The sequence below is a fragment of the Bubalus bubalis genome, chromosome 8 (assembly GCF_019923935.1).
Source record: "Bubalus bubalis isolate 160015118507 breed Murrah chromosome 8, NDDB_SH_1, whole genome shotgun sequence".
In the NCBI taxonomy this organism is placed as follows: Eukaryota; Metazoa; Chordata; class Mammalia; order Artiodactyla; family Bovidae; genus Bubalus; species Bubalus bubalis.
Genome location: NC_059164.1, coordinates 87440056 through 87454546, shown reverse-complemented (window position 1 = coordinate 87454546; position 14491 = coordinate 87440056). Strand labels below are relative to the sequence as shown.

The following is a 14491-nucleotide window of genomic DNA, read 5'->3' as shown; positions in this document are numbered from 1 at the left end:
CAAGGTCTCTGACCTGTGGACAGACTGCACATGAACTCAATGGCATCATGACTTTATTGCTTATTGTTCTGTACCAGTGGCCCTACTATAACCTTGAAACAGAAAGGGGAGAACAGTGATAATGTTCGGAGGATGTCCATGAGATAGTAATAGCACTCCACTATGTATGTCTCTCACACCAGGGTATCTTAGCAACCTTAAAAGCTCAACATATGGGCCTGGGATCCTATTCACCAAATAGACTCAGATGGCATTTTAAAAAATGTATTGCTTATTGGTTCATTGTCTATCTCTTCCTCCTAGAATGTAATGTAATAAGAATAGAGAACTAGTCTAACTTCAGAGACTAGGAAAGCAGTATCTCAAGGTACAGGGACTCTAAACATGTGTTGAAAGAATGAAAAAATGAATGAATGAGTTAATAAATGAACTTAAGATAATCTAGGCTCTGCTTTATTCTTAGAACTAACCATTTTCTGTATGGAGAGTCTTTATTCTGATGGGAACAGTTTTAAAGTCTCTATTGAATTTGTTATAATATTGATTCTGCTTTATGGTTTAGTTTTTTGACTACGAGGCATGTGGGGTCTTAGCTCGCTGACCAGGGATCGAACCTGTAGACTCTGCATTGGAAGGCGAAGTCTCAACCATAGTACCATCAGGGAAATCCCTGGTGTCTTTATTCTAATTAGATGAATTAGATTACCCATTCTGTGTTAGGCTTCATTTTTCTCCCTTCTGTGCTTTTATGTCTTATGTCTTATCTCACTTCATTCACAAGGCCCTCCCAGCTGTTTCACTCATGGTCTCCACAGCCCCAAGCCTGGCTCCAGCCACTCCTCCTGTGGAAGCCTTTGATGAATTCTTCAATTCCTCTCTGACCCTCTTAATCCTTTAGTATCTCTGCTTACCCGGTGTTTTCCAACTGAATTTACAATCATTTTGTATTAGTTTTGCAAGTTCTTTACATTTTTGTATTTTGTATTCTCACCAGGACTATTAATTTTCTGAGGGGAATAAAGTCTTAACTTTTTGTCTTGTATATCTTTTCTCTTTGCTCCCACTCCTAGTCAACTATAGGAAATGGCTGTTCTCACGGTCACTGGAAAACAGTTGTTGACTCATTACTGGCAGACAAGTCCTGAGTGTCTTCAGATAGCAGGACTGGATGATGAAGTTAGACATATGGCATCGCCTGTCGCCTTTCTCACTAATGTCATGTGGTGATGGGGGGCATCGCACGGCTCTGGGATTAGTAATAGGATACAGGGCCTATTGTATCTTATTGTATTAGTAATGGGATACAGGGCCTCTTTAATCACCAGCTTAACGCTAAACCTGCTTGAAATGTAGCCTTCCTACGTGAGATACCACAGACTCCTTACGGCAACAGTTCCCAAACTTTTTGGCACCAGGGACTGGTTTCATGGAAGACAATTTTTTTTTTCACAGACCAGGGCTGGGGAAATGGTTTTGGGATGATTCAAGTGCCTTACATTTATTGTGCACTTTATTTTTATTATTATTACATCAGCTCCACCTCAGATCATCAGGCATAAGATCCAGGAGGTTGGGGACCCCTGCTTTAGAGAACTGAGTTGCTCTGTGAAAAGTTCTTTTAAATGTCTTTTAACTACCACCAAAAAGGAAATTATCTAAAACTCTTAACTCTTTTGTGGGCTTTACTGGTGGCTCAGATGATAAAAAATCCACCTGTAATGCAGAAGACTCAGGTTAGATCCCTGAGTTAGGAAGATCCCCTAGAGAAGGGAATGGCAACCCACTCCAATATTCTTGCCTAGGGAATTCCATGGACAGAGGAGCCTGGCGTGCTACAGTCCATGGGGTTGCAAAGAGTTACATCTGAGCAACTAACACACAACAAAAACTGTTTGGTATCTCTAACAACAGCGGGATCTCAATGGAGAGAAAATTCTTACTGCTACATGGAGCAACCGCCATCTAAAACAAGCTGTCTCCAACCTTTTCCTGAAAGCTTTGGATGAAGGTGTCAGGCAGACAATCAAAGAAGCATCAGTGGAACAGAACCAGAGATGTCAAGATGCAGAGGAGGGCAAGAGGAGAGCCTGTTTACTGTCAGGCTTTGTTTAAAACTATTCAAATAAAGCACCAGCCAGCAGTCTGATAAAGGGCCAAAAAATATTTGACATCCTTCAAGATTGCCGGGAGAAATATCAATAATCTCAGATATGCAGATGACACCACCCTTATGGCAGAAAGTGAAGAGGAACTCAAAAGCCTCTTGATGAAAGTGAAAGAGGAGAGTGAAAAAGTTGGCTTAAAGCTCAACATTCAGAAAACGAAGATCATGGCATTTGGTCCCATCACTTCATGGGAACTGGATGGGAAAACAGTAGAAACAGTGGATGACTTTATTTTTTTGGGCTCCAAAATCACTGCAGATGGTGACTGCAGACATGAAATTAAAAGAGGCTTACTCCTTGGAAGAAAAGTTATGACCAACCTAGATAGCATATTCAAAAGCAGAGACATTACTTTGCCAACAAAGGTCTGTCTCATCAAGGCTATGGTTTTTCCAGGGGTCATGTATGGTGTGAGAGTTGGACTGTGAAGAAAGCTGAGCACCGAAGAATTGATGCTTTTGAACTGTGGTGTTGGAGAAGACTCTTGAGAGTCCCTTAGACTGCAAGGAGATTCAACCAGTCCATCCTAAAGGAGATCAGTCCTGGGTGTTCATTGGAAGCACTGATGCTAAAGCTGAAACTCCAATACTTTGGCCATCTCATGTGAAGAGTTGACTCATTGGAAAGGACCCTGATGCTGGGAGGGATTGGGGGCAGGAGGAGAAGGGGATGACAGAGGATGAGATGGCTGGATGGCATCACTGACTTGATGGACGTGAGTCTGAGTGAACTCTGGGAGTTGGTAATGGACAGGGAGGCCTGGCATGCTTGATTCATGGGGTCTCAAAGAGTCATATATGACTGAGCAACTGAACTGAACTGAACTGAACTGAAGACCTATTCATGAGAGCCCCACTTCTCCATCTAGATAATTGACTCTTTCTAGATAACAGTTTGTCAACCTTGTTCTGGAAATGCCCACTAGTGAAATTTAGTTATTCTCAAAGTAGCTGATATATGAAATAATTGGGACAATCCTATTGGAAAGTTAGTCTTTTCACTTCAGGCACTGGTTAATCTTGCTTTGGCCACCTGATAAGAAGAGCCAACTCATTAGAAAAGACCCTGATGCTGGGAAAGATTGAAGGCAGGAGGAGAAGGAGACAACAAAGGATAGGATGGTTGGATGGCATCACCGACTCAACAGATATGAGTTTGAGCAAGTTCAGGGAGATGGTGAAGAACAGGGGAGCCTGGTAGGCTATAGTCCACGGGGTCACAAAGAGTCCGACGTGACTGAGTGACTGAACAAAACAAATCTTGCTTAGAGTCAGGAACATGTTTGATGAAAGCAATGGATTCTCTCTCCAGAGGGATGTATGTCACTCAAAAGTTTGCATAAAATTGTAGGGCATTTATGGGGTTCTCTGAAGCCCATTCTTGTGTCTCAGTTAAAGAACTACTAAATTAAGGATTTCCAAATGCATTATTCAGAGACCGGGAATTATTAGTTTACTTTCAGAATGGACTGAGTGAAATCCTAGATTTAGATAGTGGGAAAGAATAACTTTGGTAATCATAAAAATAGTGGTTATAATAATAGTGAGGGCTTGCTTTATTTCCAGCCCCATGTAAAGCACTTTGCCTATGCTGCCTTGCTTTAAATCCTCCAGTTCTACTTTCTAGGTATTAGAGACTCATCATGCAAAAGTGAAAACTTAGACTTCCTGAGGTTAAGAGGCCCACCCATTGTCACAGAGCTGATAAGTAGAGTCTGGACAGAGAATGGTACCTTCATTTTAATGTCTTTCCAGAGCTGCCGGGAAAAAACCCACAGTCTGTTGTCCTTAAAAGAAAGCACTCTGATCTTGTCAGCCAGCTCTTGATGACAATAACTTCCAAAAATAAAACATAGCTTCTAGGGACACATGAATCTTTATCGTCGACTCTGTGCAATAAGGCTCTGTGTTGCTTAGGGGGGATGTGGTGTCCTAAACTTGCTTTCACTCTGTGTTCTTTTCTTGGAGTCTAAACATTACTGTCTAAAAAATTGGATCAACATTCCATTTGGTGCCTGCCTGAAGTGGCTGGGGGTTGGGACAATGGTACAGGATATGAGACAGAGGTGAATATGGGTATATGATGCCTCTTGGCACTGAATTCTCTAAACCACCCTCAATCCTCAACCCAGGCTTCTCCTCTACTGTTGATAAGTTTGTGAGACCTCTCAGGCCTTCCCCTGAAGCATGGGAGCTCCCAAAACATGGGCTCAAGGTATTTTCCTTTTACCGGGACCAGAGCCAACATAACTTTGTCCCCTGTGAACTGTCTGGTTGGCTTGTTTCCAATTACATTAAGTCTTCACCCCTCTCACTCACATACTCTGTCTGGGGCATAAAAAACTGAAACCATCTCTGTGGGTCCTAAACAGGGCTGGCCTTAAGAGTTCCCAGAGTGGACAGGTGCTTCCATGATGCAAGGAAGGACTCTGTATTCATAAATATCACCCTGCCCCAGCACCTGTCACATCAGTGCAATTCTGTTACATCAGTGAGCAATTCTGTCCTTTGTGGCTTATTGTTCCATCTTCCAGTTTCCCCTTTTAAAGCGCCAGGAGCACCATACTGGCCCCCAGTGTCGAACCAGGATATCTTGGAATAGTTGCTGAGGGTTGAATGGGATGGGGAAGATGGTAAACGATCTAAGACTGAATCTTGGTGGCTTCCCTGATGGCTCAGACAGTAAAGAAAATCTGCCTGCAAAGCAGGAGACCTGAGTTTGATTCTTGGATCTGGAAGATCTCCTAAAGAAGGGAATGGCAAGTTACTCCAGTATTCTTGCCTGGAGTATTTCATGGACAGAGAAGCCTGGCAGGCTGCCGTCCATGGGGTTGCAAAGAGTTGGACACAACTGAGCAACTAACACTTTCACTTTCATTAAGACTGAATCTAGTGGGAGGTAACAGGAGGGGATAAGAAAAGGGCAATACAGTAAACTTTGTTTTTTTGTTTTTTTTTTTATACAGGGCTAGCCCAGTTCCAAATGCTCTGAGGTTCTGCTGTTTGAAACAGGGGCGTGGGGGCAGTGGGTAGGGGCAGTGCTGATACTCTGAGGATGTTTTCTTTTACCTTGAAACTGCTATGGTCCCAGAGAAAATCATCTACTGGAGATTCCAGAGAGAATCATCAGGATTCGTCCTATGAGAAGAGTAGCTTTAGTTAAAAGGCCTTTTCACATTTTGGTTTTGTGAAGATTTCACAGTTAGTGTATGCAAAACAATACTCATTTTCATTTTTCTGCACTTTGACAATTCACTTGTGTAACTCTGAAGACATACAGAAATAAAAATAAATAAAATGTTGCAGCAGTTTTGTTTTTTATTTGGTGGCTACACATGTTTGCTTCTTCAGAATCCTGTAGTACAAAGTGGCAAATCAGCTTTATTAGGCTCATTTCAGCAACAGAGTCAATGAGTCCCCAGGAGATTTCAGGAGGAGGTAAAACTGTCAGAATTAGTTTCTAACACACAGACACAAGTAAATTCTATCTACAAATAATAAGTCACAGCCATTCCCTCTTCAAGATATTTGTCTTTTAGAGAGAAATCCTATGGATGACAAGGAGACATAGACCAGTCCAAACAGCATTTTTCTTAACAGCACAGCTAGTTCTGATAAAACACACACACACACACACATACACACACACACACACACCCCTTAGTCCAGATGATGAAAGCTACTTTTATGTTGCCTTAAAATGTCTTCAGGGTTTCCCTGGTGGTAAAGAATACACTGGCCATGCTGGGTGGGCTACAGTCCATGGGTGTGCCAAAGAGTCAGACACAACTCAATGACTGAACAACAACAAAATGCCTTAAACATTTTAGAAATGACATAAAAAGCCAAAATAGATATATTTTTCTCTAGACACTAAATATGATATCTGGTATGTAGTAAGAATTCACTATGTATTTGCTGAATGAGTAAAAAATGGAATGATCAAATACACACTCTTAAAATTAGCCAAAGGATAGATTAAGCTTGTGTTTTTTCTCAATGTCACACATATGTTTTTGCCAAGTTCACTTCCAATTTCAGGACTGCACTAACTTAGGCTTAATTTCTAGGTGAATGCACTATGATAAAGCCTGTCATACTAGTTTTATCTCTAGTTCCATATTACAACATTAGACATTTTTACTCTGTAATATTGATTTCTAAGGCAATTTCAATTGTGACAGATGGAAGAAGATGGCATACTACCTTTTGAAAGTGATGCAGAGTGGGAGGGAGCTATAGGTTTACAATTATGTGGATTTCCAGAGGAATATAAACAGAGAATGGATAAGAATAGAGCAGGTATGGCCTGTGAAGAGGCAAATTATTCATAGATGTGTCCTTATCACAAGCTGGCATGATAACTTGATCCTTTTAAAGACTCACCCTTTTATCTGTAATTCTAAGACTCTTACAGAGATTCAGAGATGTGGAAAAAGATTTGTATGTGAAAATGCTCATCGCAGGCAGAGTTGAACAGCCAAATCATTAGAAACAATATAAAATGTCCAACAAGAGGGAATTTGTAGAAGATATTATTGTGCAGTCAAGCTATGGAAAACTATACAGCTATTAACATTCATATCCTTGAAGAATATTTAATACTATAGATAAGGTATCATATAAGAGAATGAGGTTCATGTAATCAGATATGACCAGACACTTTGAGGGAACTAAGACTGACTTTATCGAGACAAATCTTACAAAGTCTTCCAGAAAACAGGCTGGTATCTGGTTCATGAGTGAACCTTACAGGTGGTAAGATAGGTCGCTTCCTGGCAGGCCAGACTTTGTGAGGTCGAGAAGAGAGAAAATTGCCCTCATTTATAGTAAAGCAGAGAAGGAGGATCCACGCTATGCGGGAGATCTGGGTTTTATCCCTGGGTTGGAAAGATCCCCTGGAGAAGGGAAAGGCTAACCACTCTATTATTCTGGCCTGGAGAATTCCATGGACTGTATAGTCCATGGGGTCGCAAAGAGTCGGACACAACTGAGCTACTTTCACTTCACTTAATACTTAGTAGAGAAGAAGGAGCAGAAATCTGAAAGACTGATCCATGTACATGAGTCATCCAAGCAAAGGTTTCATCACCTAAGTTATTGTGCCATCTGCATGAGACCAAATTTATTTTGCACTAATCAGTGAGTGGCAGCTCCTGGGGACGGTGAAGCCAGTTACAGATTATAAAATAGCTGCACTCTATTTATACTGTTTTATTACACAGTTGAGGTGTAGGGTGAGTAAAATCTTCTGATTACATTATTAGCCACAATAACAATAAAAATAATATCTTTAGACCTTAATAAAAAATGTACATATATATGCATATATGTACTTGTATATATACAAAAAACATATATTGTTATTGTTGTTTAGTCAATAAACTGTGTCTGACTCTTTGAAACCCCATGGACTACAGCCTGACAGGTTTCTCTGTCCATGGGATTTCACAGGCAAGAATAATGGAGTGAGTTGTCATTTCCTCCTTCAGGGGATCTTCCTGACGCAGGGATGGAACCTGCGTCTTCTTCATTGTAGGCAGATTCTTTTACCACTGAGCCACCAGGGAAGCCCAAATACATATATACATATGCATATATTCTCTCTCTAAAAATATTTGTTCCTGAAAGGTTTCACTGATCAGGGCAGAAGTTCTTGTTTGCGTCCATGCATGCTCGGATGCCCAGTCATGTCCGATTTTTGTGACCTCAGGGACTGTGGTCTGTTTGGTGCTCATCAAATCCTTTTCTATTCAAAACTCAAACGAGTCATTGCATTTCTTCATATGTTATTTTGAAATCATATACAGGCTTTTGGTTTCTTTCTGCTGGAGACAGTAGTTGAATTTGCCTTCCTGGCTTAGCTGCCTTATTAGCTGTGTCTGACATGTAGCAAGTAGTCATGAAACATTACCTGTTACCTGTTATTATTCTGTGACTGAACCCCTCTGGAACAAGGAAGTCTAATTCTAAGGATTGTCTGGTGGTTTGAGCTCTAATCCTTATCTTTAACAGGTTCTCTGGCACACTCATTATTTTGTTTCTGGGGCTTCCCTGGTGGCTTAGATGGTAAAGTGTCTGCATGCAATGCAGAAGACCTGGGTTTGATCCCTGGGTCAGGAAAATCCCCTAGAGAAGGAAATGGCAACCCACTCCAGTATTCTTGCCTGGAAAATCCCATCAGGCTCTCATGAGGAGCCTGATAGGTTACAGTCCATGCAGTCGCAAAAATCACACACGATTAAGCGACTTCACTTTCTTCTCTTTCTTTTCTCTAGAATCACCAGACTTCAGAGCTGAAGACCATTAGGTAAGCCCCACTTGTAAATTCCATTTACAGATGCTGTCTAGAAATTGTCCAGCCTCAGCTTGAAAAGCAAAGTAGCAGGCAGATTACTATACCCCACACAACCCTTCATCTTTGGCCAGCTTTAACAATTAGAAAATATATTGAACTAGAATCCATCTCCTCAAATCAGTATTCTATACTCCTAGTTCTATTTTTCAGAGCCACGCTGAGGAAATATTTGTCCTCTGCCACATGAGAGGCCTCAGGAAGGCTGTCAGGTCTGCACCGAGCCTTCTCCACCCAGGCCTGGACAACTGTTCCTCCTGTGAACAGTTTACCTCCCTCCACCATGTTGATGGCTTTCCTGTAAACACACTCATTTATCCATCTCTTTCAAAAAGCAGCTGTGGACCATGGACTCTGAAGGCAACACAACAGCTACAGTCACACCAACACAACATGAAGTGACTGTGACCACTTCCCTTTTGCTGGACACTGAAGAGGCATTAATTTAACCCACGTTCAGATGAATTTGGGGCTTTCATGTTACAGACTTGATTTGGATTCCTGTTGCCCTAAATTCTACATGTCACTTTTTCCATCCACATTATTGCTGCACAATTCTGTGCAAGACTCTTTATTTAGTCCTATTACATTTTCTTCTTTCTTTTGGATTTGACCTTTATTTCAGTCAGCTAAAAGAAAATGCATTTTCTATCCTCCAAGTATCATTGTTCTATTTGCAAGTCTTCTGTGTCTACCTGCTTCATTAATAATGATAAATGTTGAACAGAAACTGGCGTGGGACAGAGACCTTCAGGTTGACGTTGATCTATTATTTAGCACCCTTCAACAAAGGCTGTTTATCCATTTACAAATCCTCCCAAAGACACCACATCTAGTATTAATGTCTCCTTTTTGATAACAAGACCGTCGTCAAGAGATGCTGTCAAATATCTTATTGAAATACAGATACATTGTATCTACTATGTTCTCTTTCTCCACTGAGACAAAAAAGCAGATGAGGAACACTGACTCACCAGTTCTCAATAATTATTATTAATTTTTCTTAGGAATTTCAGACCATCCTATTTGCTTATTCAAATATATTCAATATCTGCTATATTTCAGGCACACTGCTAGACACCAGACAATAGGATCCATGCCCTAAGGAGTTTGCTGCCTTTAAATAATGCATTCTCCCCAGAAACAACACCAATATCTGCCCTTCCTTCAATGGTTTAGCAGAGAGTTAAGCACACAGGAAGTCCTCAATAAATATTTGTTTTATCAAATTTAATAATTATTATAGGTAACATCTATTAAGTGCCTATCTGTGACATGCATTATGCTAAGTATGCTAAATAGATTATAACTCCCATTTTACAGATGAGGAAACTGAGGCACACAATGGTTAGGTAATTTGTCTAAGCCTGAATATCTACTGAGTGATGGGGATGATGTAGATGTGAACTGAGGCGTCTGACATTAGAGGTCACACAGCTTGACCTTTGTACTGTAACTGATGACTCAGCTACTGGGAATTAATACCAAAGGATCATATTCCTATAACCCAAATATTCATAAGCCTCAGAAAAAATTTTCTAATGAGTTTAAGCAAGCAACTAGCAAACTACCAAACAACTCTAGTAAAACTATAAATATTTTAGGTATATTTTCATTTCAAAACAAGGTATTCCCATTAAAAACAACAAAGTGCAGAATTATGATATTTTATGACAATTATACAATGTTCTCAGCAAAAAATGTGTTAAAAAAAAGTGTTCTCTGTGCACACTGCTGCTGTTTCCTAGGAACCATTTTATTTTAGATGTAGAATGTTCCTTAGAAATTATCTGTTCACTGAAGAACCAGATGAGTGATGGTCTCAGATAAGTTCTAAGGACTTTCTAGCCTCCAGACTCTATGATTGAACTTCCAGAAGTGAATTTACAATTCTACTGAGTTCCTTTGTTTTCCATCTGACTAAAAGAATTTAAAGGAATTTTTAATCTGAATATAAATTAATTTTTAAAATTTAATTCATTTTTTTGTTATAAGTGATTTTAAAAAGCCTTGAGAGAAATTTAATTTTTCACAAAAATCATTTAATTTTTCCTCAGAAACCAAAGCTAGCAAAGACATTCCACAGTGTATACATTGATACTTATAAGCATATTCATTCTTGATCTGCTTTACTCATGATACTATTTTTTATTAAGTTTAATAATTATGCAATTGCGTTAATATTCTGTAAACAAACAAAACAACCCTGGCTTTATTCTATAATTAAAAACGCCATTGACAAGCAGACCCACAAGTGATCAATCAGAAAGAAGGTAATGAGAAGTGATCACAATACGTTTCCATCTCTTCAAAATATTCCCAATACTAAACTACTGAAGCTAGTTGATGAGGTACAGACCAAATATTTCATAATCTCACCTTTTGGAATGATCGTCTTGTCATTCTTATCCAGGGCCTTGCCTTCCTAAATCAGAGGAAGTGCCCTGGAGCCAATGTGTTCCTCTGTGTATCTAAAATTAAGTACCCAGTTGGTGGCTAAATTAAGCTCTGACCTTGTACAACTGAAACATGAGCGATTCCTGGCACACAGTGAAGCGTTACCCACCACTTCTCTGGACCCTCATCACAAGAAGCACACGGCCACAGAGGTATAATAAGATTATCCAGATCCTCATTGGTTCAAAAAGCTCTCATGAAAACAAACGACCTGCCAACCCAGGGTCCTTGATGAAGGAACAAAGCAAAACCAGCTAAGTAAAATTTAAAAATATTTTAAAATCAGTGGTTCAGGAAACAAACCTGTGACTCTTTGTATCTGCAGACTCCAGTCCACTTTTAGTCAGTTTTAACACACATTATTTCTGATTCTTCATCTTTCAGACTCATGTCAAATCTCATTAAATACAATCTTCTTGTTGTAGGAATCTACTGGTTTTGATTTGCATTTCAAAGCTGCCAGTCTGATACACAGATGGGGATATGATATGCAATGACATCTAATCTGATCAAGACTTTTAATGTCAAGTTATAAAACATATAAAGTGAGCAGCAGAGGTAAAGCAAGCAGAAAGTTATTTTAATCAGGAAGAGTTGTTTGTTTTCTATTAAAAAAAAAAAGCTTAGGGTCTTACTGATTTTCTAATGAAAATAATCTGCCCTAAGTTTGTTTTGACATGGGTATCCTTGGATTAACTCAGTCACTGTCAGCACTCACAAAGCCATCTGGCTTCTGTCCCCACCACTAGACTAAAACAACTCATCTCAAGGGTCTCATTGACCTGCTAGTGTCTAAGGTTGATGGACACTTTTTGGTTCTTATTTTTCAGGCCCTCTATTGGACTTACTGCTCTTACTCCCTCCCTTTTTTCCTGGAACTCTCTACTGCCTAGGCTTCAGGGAGTACTATATGCATTGGTTTTTCTTTGTATCTGATTTTTCTATGTGTCACTCTGTACTTAGTGTTAAGGAATAAACACATGGACTGTAGTGGATTTATCAGGTTTATTTCAAAATGTGGAAAACCATAAATGTGAAGTCAGAGGTTCTAACCTTCTCTTTGTGATTAAAAAAAAAAAAAGGCTATATTTCTGTCAGCCTTGGAACAAACCCCAAGAAATATTTTGTATTTATGCCATTATTACCATGTCTTGAAATAATCAAGGTTGAAGGCTAGAATACTGTGCATGTTTTATAGTTATTAATCTGATTTGGAATTTTTCAATGAAGCAGTCACATAAAAAGCAAGCAGCATTGTGAAACTCTACTTTTTATTGAGCTTTTCTTAACTTATAATATTTAAAAATTTATATGAAGGTTAAGAAAAATCTATACTCAACATTTAAAAATGTGATTTGGCACATTTCAGGGACATTTATGCTCTTATATGAATAAATTTATGTCCATTTTATGCATTTATATAATGATTGCTGTGGATCTAGTTATGTTGCACAATATTAAAAATAATGCTTAATATAATAGAAAAAAACAGAGTGTATCAAATCAATGAAAATATGCTATTGATGACACAGATCTATGAACAAGTCTTGCCTTACCACTTATTCTGTCACCTTACGTTTGCTATTTAAAGGCTCTGGGATTCAGTTTATTCATCTGTAATATGGGGGTAATAATAATCAAAACCATAATAATAACAAATAATAACACAATGACCTTGGCATTCACCATTTTTACGAGATTTATTCCTCAAGTAGCTAATCATCTATACCCACACAGTAAAGCAGGCTTTGAGTAATTCAAGTATTTAAGAAAATGAGCTTTTCATAATGGTAATAATCACTTCCACATTTGCTTGTTTTGGAAATTGACTTTTCCTTCTGGTTTTCTCAAATGGAAACAAAGAACCTTGCACCCCTGTTTTGTAGATTAGGGTGAGTTTCAGTGAGGGGTATGATCAGGCAGTGAAGCGCTACTGAATATTACCATTGTTCTGAGAAGGTACATACAATGATACCAACATCCAAATACGTGTCCTTTCTATCTATATATAGCAAGAAATGCATGTCCTGTGTCAAGATGCTAATTCTAGCAACTGACACCAGGAGGCTTAGGTGGAAATGGTTGTAACACATTGTTAAAGGGACTGTCCCTGGAACTCGGGGGCCGGGAGGTCTGGCAGCACTGCACAGTGAACTCCCAGGGAGTGAGGTGGCTTCCTGGGCTTCGTGTTTAACACACGCACCGCTGCCACACTTCTCACTTGCCCACAGGTACTCTGTGTTCCTGAAAACAGGCGCGGGGCTTGTGGGCCTTCGACTGTGACTTTTAACATACCACTCTTGCTATGATAAGCCATATAATGCCATCTACCCCACAAGGCCATTACCATATTCCCTTTCAATACATCCCGTTATTCATAAAAGCCTATCAGAGCACAGCTTTATCTTTGCCTCCTGAGCAAAATGGGGTTGTCCACACCTTAGAGAACCCTCCTTTGTTCTGCTCTTTTATTCTGTAGTTTAGTGAGTGGTACTGTGTACCTCACTTGGTTTCATTTTTACTTTAGGATAGTTCAGATTTTCTTCTCCTCCTTCCTCCCTTTCTACACGTGTTCATTAGTTTGGTCTTGGGAGCTGTTATTAAAAATTGCACATTTTATTTCAGTTGGGTATAAAACAGAGGAGAAAAATGTGGGAAAAGTATGCTTTTTATTTTAGTGTGCTTCCTAGTACTTTGATAATTGGTTGTTTGCATTTGTTGTGCTTTCTATTGTTGTTGTTGTTTTTTCCCCCCCAAGACTGAGAAACAACTAAAACTGAGTCAAAGGTATTAGCACTGCCTTCCATCAGTGGCGCTGATGTCACAGGCCCCTGGGAGAACCGGCACTGTTGACATCACTGTCATTTTGTTTCCACGCGGAGGGACAAAGGCAAGTGACGAGAAGGTAGCTTTTAGTAAGATAGTGCTGTAGAGAGCACACTGAACTAGTGATGGGCAAAAAGCACGAGTATTCTGTACTGGCTCCCAGTAATACTTACCACTTCATCAACAGTGTCTGGTAAAGAGTTTGCCACGTAGAAAGCACACATCAAACATGTGCTAAATGTTCTGCCTAACACTGGTGACTTATTACTGCCTAACACCGGGTTAGCAGTTACTTCCTGTCTCACTTAACTAAATGCTGATTCAGTTAAAACTTCAGCTGAATTTTAAGAAAGCGAGTTGATCTTTCTTTCTTTCTTTTTTTTAGAACAAAGCTCTTAATTTTCAACATCACGAGAGACATTTCAAGTGCATCGAAGAGAAAGAACTCTAAATTAAAAGAAGGCAGGGAATCTCTATTTTAGCCTCAGATCTGTCCGTATCTTTGTGAATTAAGGCAGATCACTGAAATGCTTGTGCTTTAGTTCCCACCTGTGTAAACACTGCTCTCACTACTTCCCACCGCTATGAGAATAAAACAAGAGCATAATTATGGAAATTCCTTGAAAAATAGTAATCACTGTACAGACACAGTATGTACTAACAGTATCATACTTCTGGGATATAAAATG

General features: G+C 39.4%; 1 protein-coding gene across 1 annotated transcript in view; it reads right to left on the bottom strand.

Annotated features, from left to right (window-relative positions):
* Positions 1-11861, bottom strand: part of ASB15 (ankyrin repeat and SOCS box containing 15) — a 34644-nt gene extending 22783 nt beyond the window's left edge. The window contains exons 1-2 of the mRNA XM_006060580.4: positions 10899-11861; positions 5234-5302 (exon numbers count right to left, since the gene is read on the bottom strand). The gene's annotated coding sequence lies outside the window, so the exon portion shown is untranslated. The remainder of the gene's footprint in view (positions 1-5233; positions 5303-10898) is intronic.
* Between the last annotated feature and the right edge of the window lie 2630 nt (positions 11862-14491).